The 19,234-nt window shown below is 32.8% G+C and overlaps 1 protein-coding gene across 2 annotated transcripts in view; it reads right to left on the reverse strand.

Annotated features, from left to right (window-relative positions):
* Positions 1-16,678, reverse strand: part of LOC142975609 (CUGBP Elav-like family member 1) — a 425,650-nt gene extending 408,972 nt beyond the window's left edge. For both annotated transcript variants that reach the window (XM_076118565.1, XM_076118559.1), the window contains exon 1: positions 16,457-16,678. The gene's annotated coding sequence lies outside the window, so the exon portion shown is untranslated. The remainder of the gene's footprint in view (positions 1-16,456) is intronic.
* Between the last annotated feature and the right edge of the window lie 2,556 nt (positions 16,679-19,234).

Consider the following 19,234-nt stretch of genomic DNA (forward strand, 5'->3'; position numbering starts at 1 on the left):
ACAATGACCACGACAACGATTCGACTTTAAAATCGTACGCTATGAAATCAGATCGTAATCGTACGGTATAAAATTCCCAACTAGTAATAGGTCCGTCCGGTTCAATACGCGTATTGTATCCGTATCCAAGTAACTAGCGACCTGCCTCATCAAGTATTGACCGGTCAGTATCGACCGACACACTAGACTGATACCTATGGTAATTTGTGTTATTGGTTCCTGTTGTATTGTGTAGAAGATATGAGTTTTGTAGTTTTTTGAAAGGAATAGATATATCTTTGATAGGGATGGGATAAGAGTTGTTACAATGGAACTCTAGTACCTAATAATAGTTTATTGTTTGTTTTAGTTAATGGCCTGCTATAATGTGGTTCTGTCTATAGTATGGAGTAATTTTGACTTACAGTTAAATCAGGGTCTTTATCTAGATATAATTCTTTACAACCTAAACGTCTTTTAATCGACAACTAAATATTATTATTATAGTATTAGATTTGGTTTATCAAGATAAAAGCTTAGCTTAGTTAGCACGCTGGAGTGTTAGAACAAAAGTAAGAAAAAATCTGTTAAACTATACCTATAGACAAAACGCTGTATATAGAAGCTTCGAATAGGTCATAATGATTTATTTCCGCTTAAGATTTTTATCAGCGCATTACCTGCATCTAATCGCTACATAATAAAACCATGCACGATTGACCAATAGCATTGATCCACAGTAATATTAACACGTCTCTCTCACACCTTTCTACGAAACACAATCTCAATATTTAAACCCTAATTAATTTAATAGCCCACTAAATTGTTTATAACTCACTAAAAGTTGACAACTAGTGCCATCTGTCGGGCTAAATGCAGATGCAAGTGATACATAAAACGCAAGCATTTATTCGGCGAGCGACTCTCTAATAAATCATAACGTTACAACATACGTGCTCAATTAAAATTTAATGTTTATGAGCTATGGTTCAACGACTTTGTAATGAATAGAAATATATATTACTAGCTGACCCACGCAACTTCGCTTGCGTCACATAAGAGAGAATGGGTCAAAATTTTTCCCGTTTTTGTAACACTTTTTACTGTTAGGTACTCTGCTCCTATTGGTCGTAGCGTGATGATATAAAATATCCTTTTTTTTCACGAAAAATATTCTCAAAATTATTTATATCTCTTATTATAACGAAGTCGCGCTAAGGCATATCCGCCATTAAAACAGTTGCCATGGTAACGGAATTTTGTTAATTCAATGTCATTATAATATTGATGTTTCGCGGGTTCGTTAAATTTTCTGAATTTTCCCGGGAAATGCGTCATTTTCCCGGGGTAAAAAGTAGCCTATGTCCTTTCTCGGGTATCAAAATATCTCCATACCAAATTTCATGCAAATTGGTTCAGTAGTTTAGACGTGATTGAGTAGCAGACAGACAGACAGACAGACAGAGTTACTTTCGCATTTATAATATTAGTATGGATAGTATGGATTTCCTACAATATTGGCATTTAATGTGTTTAGGTTGGCTAGTTTAGGATTGGGTGTTACCTCCAAAGCTTCGAGAGAATTTAGAGGTCTTCCTAGAGTCAAAATTATCCAAGTACTATGGGATGTTGTAATAAATGTTATCATATTAGCAAGAGATGAAAAAAGGCCTACGGTGATGATGGTGATGATTATCACAATAGGACGAATGCTCATTAACATCAGAGCTTCATTCTTTTTTAAAGGCCGAATGTTTCTCCGTGCATGCATGCAGCTGGTTAGTATTTGCTACTCTTTCACTTGACTTGACACTTTCACATTTTGATGAAATTTTGCAAACAGTTCGTAACCTGGGTGAATACATAGGATATTTTTATTTCTACCTAGGCAACTTCACCATCTGCTGGCGTTAGCGTTAGTAGTTCGTTATTTGAATAATTAAAAGAGATCAATCAATAAATTAATCCACGCTCAATGAACGTCCCAATGAATCGCGCTCGTAAAATCGTGTGTCAATTTATACCTCTCAATGTACTAATTCGAACCACTAGCCAATGCATCATTTCAATATAATAGTGAACTGAACGTTCCACAATAAATATAAGGTGGTAATTAATAGCAGTTCGGAATAGAACAGGTCAATGCACCGAATCAACGTTTCATTTTAGCGAATCAATGAATATTATTGGGATTGAAATAGATTGTTTCGTGGTTTAGAAGTTTTGTATCAATTTTATATACCTTTATGGCCGGATTCACCACTTTTGAATAAGTACTGCTTAACTTAAAAGGTATAATATTATAATATACATTTTTTAATATATTTTCTGTTACATTAACTTTATATTTACAAGTTGTTAAACTGGCCTTTAGTTTCAATATGGCGTCACTAGTTAAAGTAGGGTATACTCTCTTTGTAACTCTTTTAAAAGTTTGGTTATTTTATTAACATGTCTGAGGTAACAAAACGAAGCAGTGATTCAGGAAAAAAATATCCGATTTTTCTATGATTGGTTCCCTATCTTGCCAGTTTTTGAATTAACGGGCTCTAAAAAGAATTCGAAACTTACCTACGAGCTTGAGACATCTTATGATGTATAAAAACATGCTAAAATAAGAAATATTTAAGTTCTCTATGTACTTTTGGACTGAAAGCAAGACCGTAAACTTGACACTATATTCCCAGACTCCCGTAGAGTAAGTGAGTAGGTAAAAGTTTACATAATTTTGAGAATTTTAGTAAATATTACCTCGAGATAAGGTCAATAAACTGTGTGTAGGAAAGTTTACCAGAATATACGTAGAAGTATGTGTAGTTAAGTAACTCGTATGTAAACTGAAATTCTCTGAAATACTCAAGTTTATGAACTAGAAGGAAACTACCTTACTTTTGAAAGTTCTGAAAAATATAAAATCTTCTGTTTTGTTTACCTTTAACATGAAATAAGCTTGCTATATTTTTAATTTGTCGAAATAATCGTAAAATAATACTTATATCTAATGCTAATTAGCTTATAACCGAGGGCCTACCCACTTTGTTTTCCTTTTTTGTTAATAAAATTTATTATAACCATATTTTTAAATAACGTATTGTCACACTCAGCCCAAATCGGTTCAACAATTTTTAACGTAACCTCCTATTACAAACAAACAAACAGACAAACAAAAAAAACATTATTGCAGATTCAGTGTATAGAGCATTAATCATTAACCACTATTTCCATAATTAATTAAACTGATGAAAAATGAAAGGACGGACGCATTAAATAATATCTAATCCAAGATTGTCTATAATAAAGTTTTATGGGCATTTTAATATGCTAATGAAAGACATATTCCTTCGACAGATATTAAAGTATAGATTTAGTACAAGTTTATTTTAAAGTTTATTATTCTATGGACGACTGTAAACCTTGTTTTTCTCTGACAAGGATATTTTTTTTTGTATTTATATGGTAGTATATAAAGTAATGTTTTTTATTCAGTGAAACATTTTATTGACCCAAAATCTGCTATAGCGTACAAAAGGGCTCTGCAACATTGGCACTTAATTAATATTTTATATCAAAGCTTTCTAAAATTTAAAATAACAATAAATATTCGTTGGAATTCAGGCACATTAATTTCACATATCAAATTAAATTTTGTCACCGAATAGTTTCAAAATATCAGCACAACAATTCATAAGCTGCAATCTATAAATGATTGAGCACGGAATACAAACCTGTAATATTATAAATAATAGGCTACTTGCCAACTGATACAACTCGTCCATTCATAATATTATATTCAATCGTATGCATATTAATTTCATAATATCTGCAACTAGAACTCTATAGCTAAGTATTTGTGCTAACAAAGTTTGAAAGGATATAAGTAAATGATGTCAGGGAGTTTGGTTAGGAATTAACAACTATAAATGTGGAGAAGTAAAGAAAACGCAGGCTTTTCATTGTTCTTGGCAACTTCGATTCCTCTCTCTTCTCTTTAAAAAATATATTATTATGTTCTATATTAACATCGAAAACTATACCACACAGTGCTGGAATCGCGACAAACGCGATTAGAACAATAATCTTCCATTTTTTCCATAGGTGCATTCAACCAGAATTTGAGAAGACCTTTAGGGACGAAACATAGAGAGGGCACAATATTTGAAAGGCTTGCACTTTTCACAGACGTTGCAATGCATTTCATTGCTTTGTCCCTCAGTTACATTTCAGGATAAATATACTAGCGATAGAAATACATAAACTATCAAAATGATAATAAAATATCAGTGCATGTTAACATCTGTTCAAGCTTCCAGGAAAACATTCGTGATTCTAGAAAAATACACTCGCGTTTCTAACGAGGATGTACAATGAAAATAAAACTAGCCGAACAATTTTATTCGACTTGTAATCTCACATTCTTGCTGGCAGACATTCGAAGAATCTATAATAAAATTCGCAGAGATCAGTTTATTTGTAAAAGTAGTGAAAGATCGTAACTATGTACGCGTCGACATGTTTAAGATGTTACAAAACATTATTTCTTCGGGAACTGGTTTGTTTTTGTTCTATGTCACTTCGGTGGTCTGTCGTTGACGTTCTCATTATCGTAATAATTGTGCTTTTTAGGACGTTACATGACGTCATTGTCTTTTTCTTTTGAATACTGACCTACCTTTTCTTTACATTAGTTATATTCTTGGATTTTGTATGTGTATCAAATATCATATCTTTATTTGTATGGAACGTAGTTTTTTGTATAAACTAATATTATTTAGACTAATATTTAGACACCAGGGATATTTATATTTTCATATCCAGTCAATACTGATTGAGGCTGAAATTGGCAATAAAAATCTAAACGCAATTGCCGATAACGAAGACGCAAAACTACGGAAAGCTCCGCTCATATTGAAAACATTCCATTCCGACCAAAACATCACCGCCATTAGCTAAAACAGTACATTAAACCATTCAAACCGGAGCTTGGTAAGTGTGGACAGTTTTCCGTGACTCAGAATATGTCCCCTAAGAACTATTACACGAACTCGCTGTACATTCAGCTTAAACCAAGAGGTTAATAGAAATAATACATCAATCGCTTAGGGGAATAGAAACGTTATTATCACGACATTCTGTGATTGTAAGCACCGATTAACGCCGCAGATCGTCTACTGAAGCAATATTGCCATTTTTATTGGATACTTACAGAAGCCTTTAAATCCATCTTTGAGAGAGGCCTTTAATTCGTCACATTCAAAGGAAAAGTGCAGCGTTTTGTGGGTATATAAGTGACTCTGCTTAAAGTCATCAGTTAGAACAATTCTTACTAACTTGCTGAAATTAAATAGTTACTCGCTAAAACAACATACTTAAAGGTAGCATGCATCGTGCTATTTATATATTTTTATGTTTAAAATGATCATCAGTAGGACTGAACAATATTGTATATTATAAGTATAAAACAACTATGTTTTAACATCAAATGCGATAATACTATTTGGTATTTTATTGGTTTCGTAGTAATACTGCATTATAATAAAATTACATACATGGTACATATTTACGGTTCAACAGTAGCAAAACATTAATTAATTCTTTAGTAAGCAGTAAAACCTTTTGACAAAATACGAACATACAACATCAAATACCAGCAATATAAAATCCATTTCAATATAAATTTACCGGAAAAACCGCAGCGAACGCGACAGTTTTTGCTCTCATAATATACACCCACTGAAAATGCATGGGCGTGTTTATTCCGGCCACAACAATAATAAGCCTGTAGTTAAATCAAGTGTTAAAATGCTCAACTAGACTGCACTAAATGCATTTAGAGGCGTTTCCCTCAATTCGCCAAGCCGTTGGACTCTTAGGGATGGCAGGTTTTGTGAATATAGGTTTCGGAACTTGCTTGGTTCCTGTTTATGCGATTTCATTTACAATAATTTATGGCAGTTTGAATTATTCCCAAGACGGCTTACTTCAGGCAGGCGGCTGGTTGTAAAAGCACATAAGCCAAAATTTTTCAAAGCATGAATTTGGGGGCAAAATTTATCCACCCGACCCCGCGTAACGTGGGATAAGAACAAGAAAAAGAAGAAGGCGTAAGTTTACGAGGCCTTACCCTATCTGAAAGGTAGGTACAATAATTGTCAATAATTTAATACATAATGTTGTGTGTCACAACAAAAGTGTTGTGTGAAAGAGTATTGTTTGTTCTCTGTGAAGAAAAGAGCAGAATCATTATTGAAGTATTTTTGAGCATAGGTTTACTATTTATCTGGCAGATTTTTGATATTGGAAATGAAATATATTGGCCTTACAAGAGTTTCAAATCCATTGCTAATCAATTAACCCAATTATTGTTGGCAAGACTCGCTTTAGCCAATTTTCGAAAAACTATAAATCTGTGTGTCGAAGCAAAATCCAGGGCATTTGACAGCCCTCATTGCAGTACACTAACTGCACTAATTGTTTTGGAGTCGATCCAAAATATATACTTACCCAAAATTTCGGTAACTCAATGTATTTTGTGAAATGTTTTAGTTATAGTTTTAGATTAATAAGTAATATTCGTTAAATTTTATAGCCAAAGCTTTGAATGTAAGCACAAATTTACTTGATCATGGCAAATTTAAATTGAATTTTAATTCATTTCATCATTTCAGATAAGTGATTGTGTTTCAAACATGATAAAACTCGCTAAGTAGTTCAGTTTTAAAAAGGCCGTATGATTTGAAACAGCTGAAATGTGAATGTATCAAAAAACTTGAAGGCAACCTTGTAAGTGTCATTATGTGCACTCGGTTCACTCCAATGAAACAATAAACCATATTAATAACTTTGTATATTATAGTTTGAAGAAGTTTGACAACATCACAATATCCTCACGACAGAAACAATATAAAAAGTTACACTCAATTAGTCGAATATCTACAAGAGTTATTCAGCAAAACGTTCTGGGATAAATACTACACTTATTTTGTAGTCCTGGCTTTAGACCAGGTCCCAATTAGGCAGACTTTACCTTCCATTCTGTAACGAGATAACCGTTCATACGGCTTAACCTTTATATTTTCCTAAATACACACAGATGCTTTACAAAATTATAATTGGTGCCGCATTTTGGTAATTGTTAAGGCAAATGTTTATGTTATTCAAAATCGGAGTATTTCAGATTGTTGCTACTCTTTTAACGATAAATGTAGGTAAGTTTTAAGAAGTAAATGTAACAGAAATTACTAACTCAGTAATCGAACCCAAGACATCAGGTCCAATCAAGTTTCGGGCACAAACTGATAAGCTACAGAAACACTAAAACAATTATTATCACTAAAGTCAAAAATACTTCCACTGACTTAAACCTCCCTCAGATCACAGCGCGACGTCCGGTCTTGAACCACCCTCATCTAACGTACTCCAGCGAACCATACCAGGTCATCCTGTAGGATACCTGCCTATTTTGAAACTACCATTTGAATAATTAATTTGAATGAAAACCATTTAAATATATTCAAAGTCATCACCATACACACAGAATAGCTAGTTCTTTCATTTTACCATTCGTTAAGAGAGAAAGGAAGTTAGAACAGTACGTTTGTATGGTTCCTTTGCGGGTCTTGATTAATTTCCCCGTACAGTACTAGGTCTCCAGAGACGCTTGGAGTTTTATTGCTTGGCGTCACCGTGTGGCAAGATACACGCCAGTTGTATTGATCGAGTCGATGCAATTAAATGCATCGTTGTTTTTTTCTGTGTATGGGTAACATAAGTCACTTCTATTGACTGGTTCATTCTGTTTTACTGAATAGATCAATCGCAGATACTGTTTATTTTAAGGTGCTACCTAAATATTAGTTGGATGATCACTTGATTTCAAATACAAATGAAAAATATTATTATACTAGGTAAAAAATATTTCCGTGACTTTTCGCTTGTTATACACAAATTGATTGTGCAGATGACTGCACTACACATGTGTTGGTGGCCCTATTTAGTCAGGACCAAGTTTATTGCTATATACCAAAAGCATTACAAATATTCAGGTTACTTTACTTACATTCCAACAGATTTGGAACGACCTCACCACCCAATATTTTGGTTACAAAGACATTGAGTAAAATCACTTAGATAGTCCACCAAAATTACTTTACATCACATCTGTTTAAATAAGCCTCCCATTCGTACCCTCACCTCACAGTGTATCGCTTAACGTTCTTTCCTATCTATCAGCTCATTTATTTAGCGTCGAAAGGAATGTCACTCCCGAATTAGATTTATAACCTATATTACAAATGTTCATGATTTATATTTGTTACAATATTCTGCTGTCGTATAAATCATAGTCGATACTTGTTCTTCCTACTGATAATACATTTGTTACATAATTCGAATAAGATGTATAGGTTAGTTGTATGCTTGATTTTGATCGTACCTGTGACTGGTTTAGGCTATAATGTAGCATTCTCGGCCCTACTCCCATCTTTACAAATATTTATATAGAGAGACCGAAAATGTTCTGAGCTTATGAGACAAAGAACTTTGTAAACGTAATATTCATTTGAAAGAATCAGTCTTCGTTTGAAAGACACTTGGCAACAGTTGAATCAAAGATGTACAGACGACGCAGAACCCGTATTTATTCAATATAAAAAATATATATGCATGTATGTAATTGGTCAGATATATCTACAAAGTATAGGCATCATGACTTTATTTGATTTTGTGTATAACATTAATTACCGTAGCCATTAAAACAAGACATTATTCCAACTATATCACCAAACGAACTCATAACGATACTTAGCAGTGTTCAAAGAACTCTTCAAGTCATGCAGACCAGTCACTCATTCACATATCAATCAAAAGCAGTCCAAGCAAAGCATCCCACTCAAAATATTTCAAACCAAACAATGCATCTAAATTTGTATCCAATAAACAACAAATATATTTTTATAACGGGAATATGAAAAAATAGCTTTGTTTGACGTAAATGCTTTTCATAGGCGCAGGTGCCAAGCCCCCACGTACATTTAAAACAACAAAAAATGTATCCGACTGTACTACGACATTCCTATTGCAATAAAATTAGATTTGAATGGTTTTGTAAATGTGATATGATAGATTTAGTATCGTTTTAAATATAATTTGCCAGTTTTTTATTGTTTAAAAGAATGCCTACGGGAATGATTCTGAAAACTGTTTTTTTTTCTGTTGTTAATTAATCCAGACTACTGAGAATATCTGGGGGCACGGTAGTGCCCCCGCCAAGACGAGCCAAGCGAAGCGCAAGCGCAAGGGCACTACCTACCTTTTCTCGAAGCGCTTCGTCGTATTTTTGAACCTTCATAACTTGAGTTTGGGTTATACCAGATAAACAAAATTTTCAGGATATAATGTCAGTGGTAGACTTAATAAACCTCTAAAGTTTCAATTGCATAGCTCTTATACTTTAGATTTTATTGATATCTAAAATACCCCGATTTCGTCACTCACTCACTGATGATCAACAAAATTCTTAAGGTACTTCCTGAAGTCCTAGAAAACTGAAATTTGGTATGTAAGCTAGTATTAGTACCCAAACAACAAAAAAATCCTAAAACTTGGAACTTTTACCCCCCAACCCCTTAAACTAAGGGGTGAAAGTTTGTTCGAGACTTCCGCAACTTTTGACGCTAGAGGTCTGAATGCGGCCGCGGAGGGGTAAAAATCTGAAATAGGGAAACTTAATTCCCTATTTCCTGCTTGAGATCTGAAAATTATACACAAGTACATAGAACACAAACTTTTCATCAAATCAAAACATTATCCTACCCATAAGTACTTAGATATGAATAATATTACTACACTTCACTTCGGTAAGTGTTTATTATTAATCAACCTATACTTTTGAACATAAGCATCGTAAGTATAGTATTAAGTAATAAGTTTTACAAATACAAGTATTTTTTTGTCGCTCATTTTTTCTTTCTATCATAAGCAACCTACAAAAAGAAATGAAATCCCACAAAAACATTTCATGTTAAATGTTGCCAAGACGAGACCATATAGCTCGCACTGTCAAAAAGTAATCAGATCCCGTGTAGAGCCAAGTTTCTAACCCTACATGCCCAGACCTAAATCGATAAGCCCTAATTTCACACTCAAGTTACGGGGAAATTCTACAGCCATAGCTCGTACTGCGTTGTTCGTAGCGCGTAGCAGAGTTTTTACGCTATAATCTCGTAGGCGTGCAAACCTTGGACGTAACTGGCGAGTCGGCCGCACGGACTTTTTGCTATTCGTCATATGGGCTTGAGCTTAAAAATCTATTCAATCTTCTAAACTCTTTCCGTGCGGCCATCTCGCCAGTTACGTCCAAGGTTTGCACGCCTACGAGATTATAGCGTAAAAACTCTGCTACGCGCTACGAACAACGCAGTACGAGCTATGGCTGTAGAATTTCCCCGTAACTTGAGTGTGAAATTAGGGCTTATCGATTTAGGTCTGGGCATGTAGGGTTAGAAACTTGGCTCTACACGGGATCTGATTACTTTTTGACAGTGCGAGCTATATGGTCTCGTCTTGGCAACATTTAACATGAAATGTTTTTGTGGGATCTTCTTTTATAAAAATGGTTAAAAAGCGACATTTGAAGACATCAGGATATTAAAAATATAATCTACTCTGAAGTTAGATGAAAACTTAGCGATCAAATATCTAAATATACACCCCGAAATCAAACTAAAGATTACGCGATAACATAGTAGTTAATAGACACCCTTAACTCCAGAATTACAGCTTATGAATAAGTGGCAGACAACGGCCTATTATCTGTGTAGAAAATAACCCACGACCTCCCACTGTAGTGGTAGTGGCGTGGCAGTCAAAACCTGATGCTTATCCAGAAGTAATGAAGCCCGGCCTTGTTCATTCTTAAACATCTAGAAACTAAAAGCTGAAAAGAAATATGTAATTTTATTATTCACCGGATTACTGCAAATCTTGCGTTAAAACACATGTGCCAAAAAAATGTCTGTTGTTTTCATATAATCAGTTGGTGACAGCCCGTGCACTCGGTACTGCACGACCAAAATAATTTCACTACATTCGAGGCCGCCTACGTTCGTGTATTATTTTCTTCTTGCATATGCATTACGAATCTTTGTTTTTTGAACATTGAAGTAAACATCGTAATCGTGAAACTGGGTTAGTCAAACGGTAATTTGTTGAGATTAATATGTTAAATGAAATTCGTGTAGTTGCCAACTTTCGGTCAATTACATCGTGTGATATGTCGTTGTGCAGTTTGGTTGTATAATAGAGGTATAAAAATCATTATTAGCTCACTGTTGGGGAAGAACATTTCTTCAGTATGCGTTAGTTGAAGGGATCTTAGCACAATATTTCGTAATTTCCAATATATTCTGTAGCTGTTTGCGATTTAAAATCTTATATCTTACACAAACTTACCTACGGTTATTAAATGCTTAAAACTTACCTACCTACCTGTCAACCATTATTAAACCCATTAAATATAATAATGCATGAATTATATAAAGATTGCGATTTTCCCGCCGCAATCATTGATCTTGTGAAATAAGCTACTAAAGTCAAAAAACTTTCATGTCACCTCTGTATATTTACAGTGTTATAATCTTATTACCCTTGCATAATCATATTACTTTCCTTTTCTTTATATTAAAACGAGACCACACGTTGAATTTGTCCTTCAAAGAGCATTCACACTTTAAGTCAACAACGAAGACTTGGCTCCGATCCAAAACTGATCACTTCAATCCGTTTCAATTAAATGCAACTCAAATTATTTCGATTATTTCGTGAAGATTTCAACTATATTTTGTATTCTCAAACAATATATTCACGAAATTATTGAAGCAGGTGCTTTTTAAACTAATATCATAATGCTTTCTTTGTTTTTAATGTAGCCACAAGTATTTTATTGTATTGTATAGAATTCTTTGCGTGTTTCTTGAATTGGTTTTTAGAATTTTTGTGTATTTCTAATATGTTATAATTTTTCTGTCATAATAGTTTCATTGTTTTCATGAGTTGTTTGATAAATGGTTAGCATGTATCATTAAACCAACGAATTATTAGAATTGTTTAAAATATTCAAACAATATTGTATAACAAAATAAGAAATGCGTGCGTAAAATATTTCAATAATAAAATATTTCAACAAAATGAATGTGTTTTCATTCTTATTATAATATAAAAAGCATCATTAATTTTTTTATAAAATTAAGCATTTTTTTAAATCCTTATCAATAAATTGAACCTTATTTAGTTATGTTAATTCTTTTCCATCTGGAAGAGCTTCCTACTACGTTATAAATTTGAAGTCAATGAAATAGCTGAGTTATGATGTACATATATATTGGTATAACCTTACTTATTTACATCAGGTATTCGCGAGTTTTCCTAATGGTTGAATGCCCATACCGTACAAGATTAATAGAAATATGAAAAAATAGAAGACAACTTTTTTATGTTATTTGTTGATTACGGACAAAACACAAGTGAAAAGTAGCATGATGTAAAAAAAAAACAGTTAAAACAGGCTCAAAACTCTACCTACCCTAACATATAACCAGCGTAATACACGAACACAACACGTATTATATAATATAACGATCAAAGAATGATAAAGATAGCCGGGCAGAAATGCGTTGACCTATGCGACGAGCGGCGATAACCCAGGGTCGAGCGGCCTGCACTAATGGACCGTACACGATTGTTGCTGGACACACAACGGATATATTGTGCTATATTTTTGGGTTATTGAGTGTTAAATATTGGGAATTATTTGCGAAAGAGTTGGTAATCGGTTGTTGGGTAAACGACTCTCGGAGCGTAGCAACAACGCTACTATGTGCAGAAGTAGTAAGCGTAAATCTGAGTCGCAGCAAATATTGGTGTGATCTACGAATAATTGTAACGGGTTGTTTGTATGTTTGTTTAAGTTCTCGTGACACAAAATGTATAGTCATTGTAAAAAAATACTTAAGTTAATACGCTTAGAGGATGGAGGCCTAGGAAGTCAAATATTAATTTATTCGATTTTAATAATTTAACAATGGTTATGCGTTTAAACCAAAGTTTAGTTACGGATCCAGCTTACTATGTTTGAAGGTCATTCAACGATCAGCTTTTGTGATAAATAGATAAATGTTTGCACGGTGAAATGCTTGTTGTTGTATTAGTTGTAGCTCCCACGACACAAGATAGACGATTAGTGTGGGATTGTTTAGACGAAGATGTATCTGAACATTTTTGTAAACACAAAACAGCGAAAGTGAAATTTGAGCTGTTTAGTTGAATAAAATATATACACATTTAAAGCCGGAAAACCGACCAATAAAAAGGCAATTTTGGACAGACTTAAAATAAAAAGTTTACGTTTTAAACAGTTTCCGTTTAGTTGGTTGATATTGGCAAATGGTTGGGCAGTAATCGTATAAAGAATGCCTCGCACTCCCGTAATGATTCGATGACTAACGGCCGGCAATAAAAATGATAAAGTCACATTCACAATCGCACTTTCACAGTGACATTGGGACAAAAAATTGTAGATTAATGTTTTAATTTGTTGATACTTGTACGAGTGCATTTCTATGAAGACTATGATTTGTGTTTTTATTTTCTAAAAGCTATTTTTGATTTCACAAATCATTTGCGAACTTGTTATTGGGTGGATAGCATATTCTTTTGTACCATGTAATTTCAGGAAAGTAAAACTTCGCTTATAAAATTATAATATTATAAATACGAATGAAGAGTCGTAAGGTCTATTTAAATGTCTATCACTACAAAATATTTAACCATTGATTTTGCATCCAGCATATTAAGGTGAATCATCACAACATCTATGCAATTTCTCAGTAAAACCGTTGACGAACAAAACTTCTTGCTTAGAAATATTTAAGTAAAATGCTAGATCATTCTTGTTGTAATATTATTTCTATAGCGAAGAAGTTTGTATGTGACTCGTCTAAAGATATGGGCTGCACATTAGTCGCATTCTTGTTAATTACGCCAACTATGCTAATTGCTAATTCTAAGAGAGTGTTCACGTCAGTACAAATTAATTGAAAACTCTTCGATTTTATTATAATACATAATTTCACTATAACATGTTAAGTTTATATTTGTCCTATTGTTGGGCAAAGAGCACATTCATCATTTTCCATCGTTTGTCATCTAAAGCTTACCTGCAAATAATAGTAGTACCTAAATCATAACACTAACTTAAGCTCATGAAAGTCAAATAATCATCTATTTTCTTACTAATTTCATATTCATTTTATCAGTCTGATGACATCATGTCAATCTTATACAGCGTTTGTTAATGTTTGAAGTGGTAACCGCAATGTTACTTGGAAAAGTATTACTGTACTAAAAGACATCTGCGCATACGCGGTTAGATGAAACATTACTTTGTTAGTAAATACTGTACTCGTATTTTCATATTAAACAAGTTAAGTTTAATTTTCTATTATTTTTTCCTACATTAAAAATGATGGTTTCATACAGTTGAGGTTTTTTATCATTTTCACTACACGTTTTGCGCAGTGGTCAACGTGGTCAGCTCGCTGCAACAACCATTGCGCCGCGTGTAGTGAGTTTGAATCATATCCGGGACAAATATTTAGTTACAGTTTAAGCCTTTGCCTTTTCCAGCTATAGATTTAAACAGACTGTTGTGAATAAGTCCTAACAGTTTTTAAAGCAAACTTTAGAGTCATGTGACGGAATTAGAGCTTTAGTTTACAAGATGGTGACTAAAGTTTATGACAAACTAAATCTCATGATAGATTTTGCGACGAAGAATGTTGTTAGGCGATTAACGATGTGTGTTTCTTATTATTTTTTATAGAAAAACTGGTCTGGAAGTAAAGAATGAACATATTTTTATGTACAGCATAGTTCAATTTTTGTAATAGAGGAATGTGTCTGTTTTTTACTAGTTTTACATTAAAAGACAATTTATTACTTTTATACCTATAATTGTCTCAATGCAGCGTCTCCACTCGAACGATGAAGGAATAAGAAATTGAGTACATCGTGCTCTAATTATAGAAATTTTTCTTTAAAAAGTAGGTACATATGTAACTTAAAGGTCATAAAATAAAAAAAATTATAACAATAGTATTAAAGTATATGCATCAGTTAAGAATAAATGACGATTCTAATATTATTGGGAATAAAGCAAGGTCAAACGGAGTTTGTACTTTGGCTTTATTTTAAAACCTCAGTAAATCGTAGGTAAAGAAAGGATAAAGTCATATTTTAGTTCGTCGAAGTGCGGGCTTGTAGACATATCGCACACCTTCGAGAATTTTATCGATTCAGTTGACCTATTCATTATTGGTTCTGACTCTGTAACGAAGGGGTTACTGTACTGTAGGATGACTTCAAGTTGTCATGTTTTGATATATTTGTTCCTTTCTTGTTCTGCTGCATTCTTATAAGTGTTTAAAATATCCAATAAAGAAAGAATAAAGATTTCTGTAAGATTTATTGACTGCTAACATTTTTGACGGTTGTTTTATAATGCTAGTGTATATGTGTGTATTTATAATGCTATGCTAAACAATGTCCGGGTCAATAATTTTTAATTTATAATTGCTTTTTTTAGTATTACATAGATTGTTTTCTTCAAGATGTTTTTTTGATTAGGACGATATGAAAAGCGATGCTTGTAGTTAATAAAGTTCATTGAACTTTGGCGAAAGTTTTGAAAATGCTTACTATTTTTGTTCGTCGTAAAAAATGCTATTCCTTGTTTAACTACCCTCAATTAATAAATATTATCTTGCGGTATCCTTATATGAATCGGATGGTAACCGAGTAAAAACATATCACTCGTTGTAGTTTGTTTATAATAAACAATATCATTATAATAGTAGTGTAAGGTCTCCTTTATAATTATGTAAGTACATTAGATAAGCTTTTTTATATTTAAAGGACGACCGAGGGTCACAAAATCAATATTGTGATCTAAATAAAAATATAGGCATGTCCTTCGGTATAAGTATTGTTATAGCAATTAATGGTTTCATGATATTGTACAGATATATAGAATATACACTTTGTAAGATAAAACGTTACATGTTTTTTATTGACAACTTTTTAAATAGTGGTTCGAATATTGTAAACTTTTATAGGACTTCTGATACTTTACTTAAAAAATATTTGACGCTATTCGTCGGTAAGAAACCGATTTCTTTTGTCTAAAATCTAAATAATTTCCAACTTAATTTACAATAAACACATTCATATAAGTCTATCACCAAAAGTAACGTTCCTATAACACCGTTTACGCGATAAAAAAGGAATAAAACCCGCCCAAAATACCAAGAATTACGTCAATTTGAAAATTAATTCGCCCATAAAACGCGTAACAAACACTCAAACGTAATGTGATCACTTAATAAACAATTAAACAATAAAAATTACCATAACGATGTTTACTCACCGGTCGGTTCAGATAAACATCAAACAAATGGCACTTTTCACCACAAATTGAAACACACACTACACGTATTTCGGCCGGCAAACTCTCCGCAAACTTTTGCTAATCAGCCGAATTGTAAGCAAAGTTTCCGTACCACGTGTTGCGTCGTAGTACGCGGGAAAAACAATTTTATTTCATAAAAGCGAGGACGCGCCGCTCGCCCCTCCTTACCGCAAGTAACTGACAACTGACTGACCGTTACGTATTTTCTTCTACATATACACATATAAACAATTTATTTTCATAGACGCATCAATGCGACTAATGTCCGCTACGGCGTGTCGAATTTTTTTGATTTAAAAAATAGTATGACGATTCTATTTTTGATTTGCCAGCGACACTATCCGATCGTAGATTTTGCGCGGACAGATTTAATGCTTGTTTTATCGAATTTGTGGTATAGATTATTAATGTCTTGAATTTAAATGTGACGTCATTTTGATGGAACTTATTTTGAACAAGAACGGACGGATGATCGGTTTTGGAAGCATAAAAATAATTTTGCGCAGTATCCGCAACGAGCTTTATATTAATAGTAGCATAATATTATTATTATTCTGTTTTAAATCTCTTTTCATCATATAATGACAATGCGAAAGATTAGAAAAGTAAAATAAACAAAGTTGCTGTAGAGACGCATTTCCCGCGCAACGGAGAAAATGGTGTTGCCAATTCACAGGGCACCTTTTCCCAACATATTTTATTTATTTTAACTTTATTTAATATTTACAGTTTGGTTGAGAAATACCTAAGGTCAAATAAAAACGCAATCATTTTTGCTTACTTTCGACTTTTTTCTTGTAAATTTTTTATGGTATTTTTTCCAAATCACATTAAAGATAATAAAAAAAAATTGTCACACACAAAAGGTGGATTCTTTTCAAAGCTGCATTTGACGCACACGCAATATTCACATTAAGTTTGAGTACAATAAAACGAACAATAGAGGTCGCTTTTAACAATTATTATTGGGCAGTTAGTTCACAATATGGAACGATAAAGCATGTTTTACAATGGTTTTTTTTTGATAATAGAAATTGTATTAGATGTTTATATCGGTGTTTGATGAAATGATAGGATTATTTACTTTTAAAAATCATATTTTCTATTACAAGTGTATAAGAAGGACACAACAGCGGCAGGTTGAAAAATAATTATTTGGAATGTGTTTAACGTGTTGTGTAAACACTTTTTAGTTTAAAAATGTATTAACTACTATACCGTAAAACGGGGTGAATAGAATTCGCGGGGTGAATAGAAAAAAAATCTGGAAAGTTTTCGAGGCTAATATTTGAGTACTCCTCGTTGAAGAATTTAGTTCAAATTTGAAATGATTACACGTCGATATTACTTCTCTGCGGTGTCATAATTGTTTAAATTGATATTTATACCCAAAAAATTGCATCAAAGTCAACCGTCCTCGAATGCCTTAATGGTCCATATAATTTTTTCAAAACTTTGGATTTTAAGTGGAATTTCTTTTCTAATGAGTTGTTTGAGTGTTTATCTCTTTAGGTGTATATTTATCTATAAAGATACAATATTGTTAACTGAAAAAACGTTTTAAAACACAATTTTTCCATTCACCCCTTTGGTCGTTTCGATTCACCCCTATCGCTAGGTGAATAGAAATTGACCATTTTTTTAATGAAATATCGTAAAATTATGCATATTTTTGGACAAATATGGTTTTAACTCTTTCTTCGTGGCGCCGGACATGATATAAAATAACCCAACAATAAAAATAACAAGTTATTCGCTACAAATTTTTAGGACAAAGTTGAAAATTGTTTCTATTCACCCCGTTTTACGGTACATTTTGAAAAGAAAGTAAAGCTTATCTGATAAAAATATTATACTCAAATCCATGTAATATACGGAAATAGAAGTAAGTACTGAAGTAATTATTTTAAAAGCCATTAAAAGCTTACGTAAATTAAACCTAGTGTTTATTATTTTCATACCAAAATAATCTATAGCAGCCAAGCAATAAGATCTAAAATTGTATATCATGAAAACCAGTCAGAAATATAAACATTATTGTGTGTCTAGGATATTAAATTGTTGTTTTGTGATTTCTCCTGGCAACCCTGAATCAATATTTACTAATTGGTCGGTTGCACACTGGGCTTTCTTGAACTTTGTACGCACAATTTATAACTTATGTTCGAATTTATGAGTCAAGAGACTTTATCGAATAGGTAAAGAACTTGCAGTAGTCATCTAAACGAAAATATTATTCGTCAAGATTATATTTTTTATAAATGTGTTTAGATAATAAACTACAATAGTCTCAAAGTTATCTGAATAATCACATATTTAGGATAATATATCTAAGATGCTTTACGATACATAAAATACATAACCGAATTACCATGTTAATAAGAAAAAAGCTATAAACAAAAAAGTTGTTTAGTGCGACAATAATATCACAATAAATCAATAATCAAATAACTATTTCAGATCAATTACACAACAAAAGGTATAAAATATTGATTTAAAGTAACTAAAGGCTTCCCTTCTTAGTTATAAATAATTTCTCACAATTGAACTTTAAAAACTTTTAAACGAAACTACCTATAATTACAGTTCCCTCCCGCGGGAAAGGAACACAGGAACAAAATTACCAAATCGATGGCAACATTAATAAATAATACGAAAGTGTAAGTACATGATGGCTGGAGTTCGTTCCCCCAAAAAGATAAGTAGGTAACAATTACAGTGACAGTTGATTGATTG

Source organism: Anticarsia gemmatalis, chromosome 9 (genome assembly GCF_050436995.1).
Source record: "Anticarsia gemmatalis isolate Benzon Research Colony breed Stoneville strain chromosome 9, ilAntGemm2 primary, whole genome shotgun sequence".
Taxonomy (NCBI): Eukaryota; Metazoa; Arthropoda; class Insecta; order Lepidoptera; family Erebidae; genus Anticarsia; species Anticarsia gemmatalis.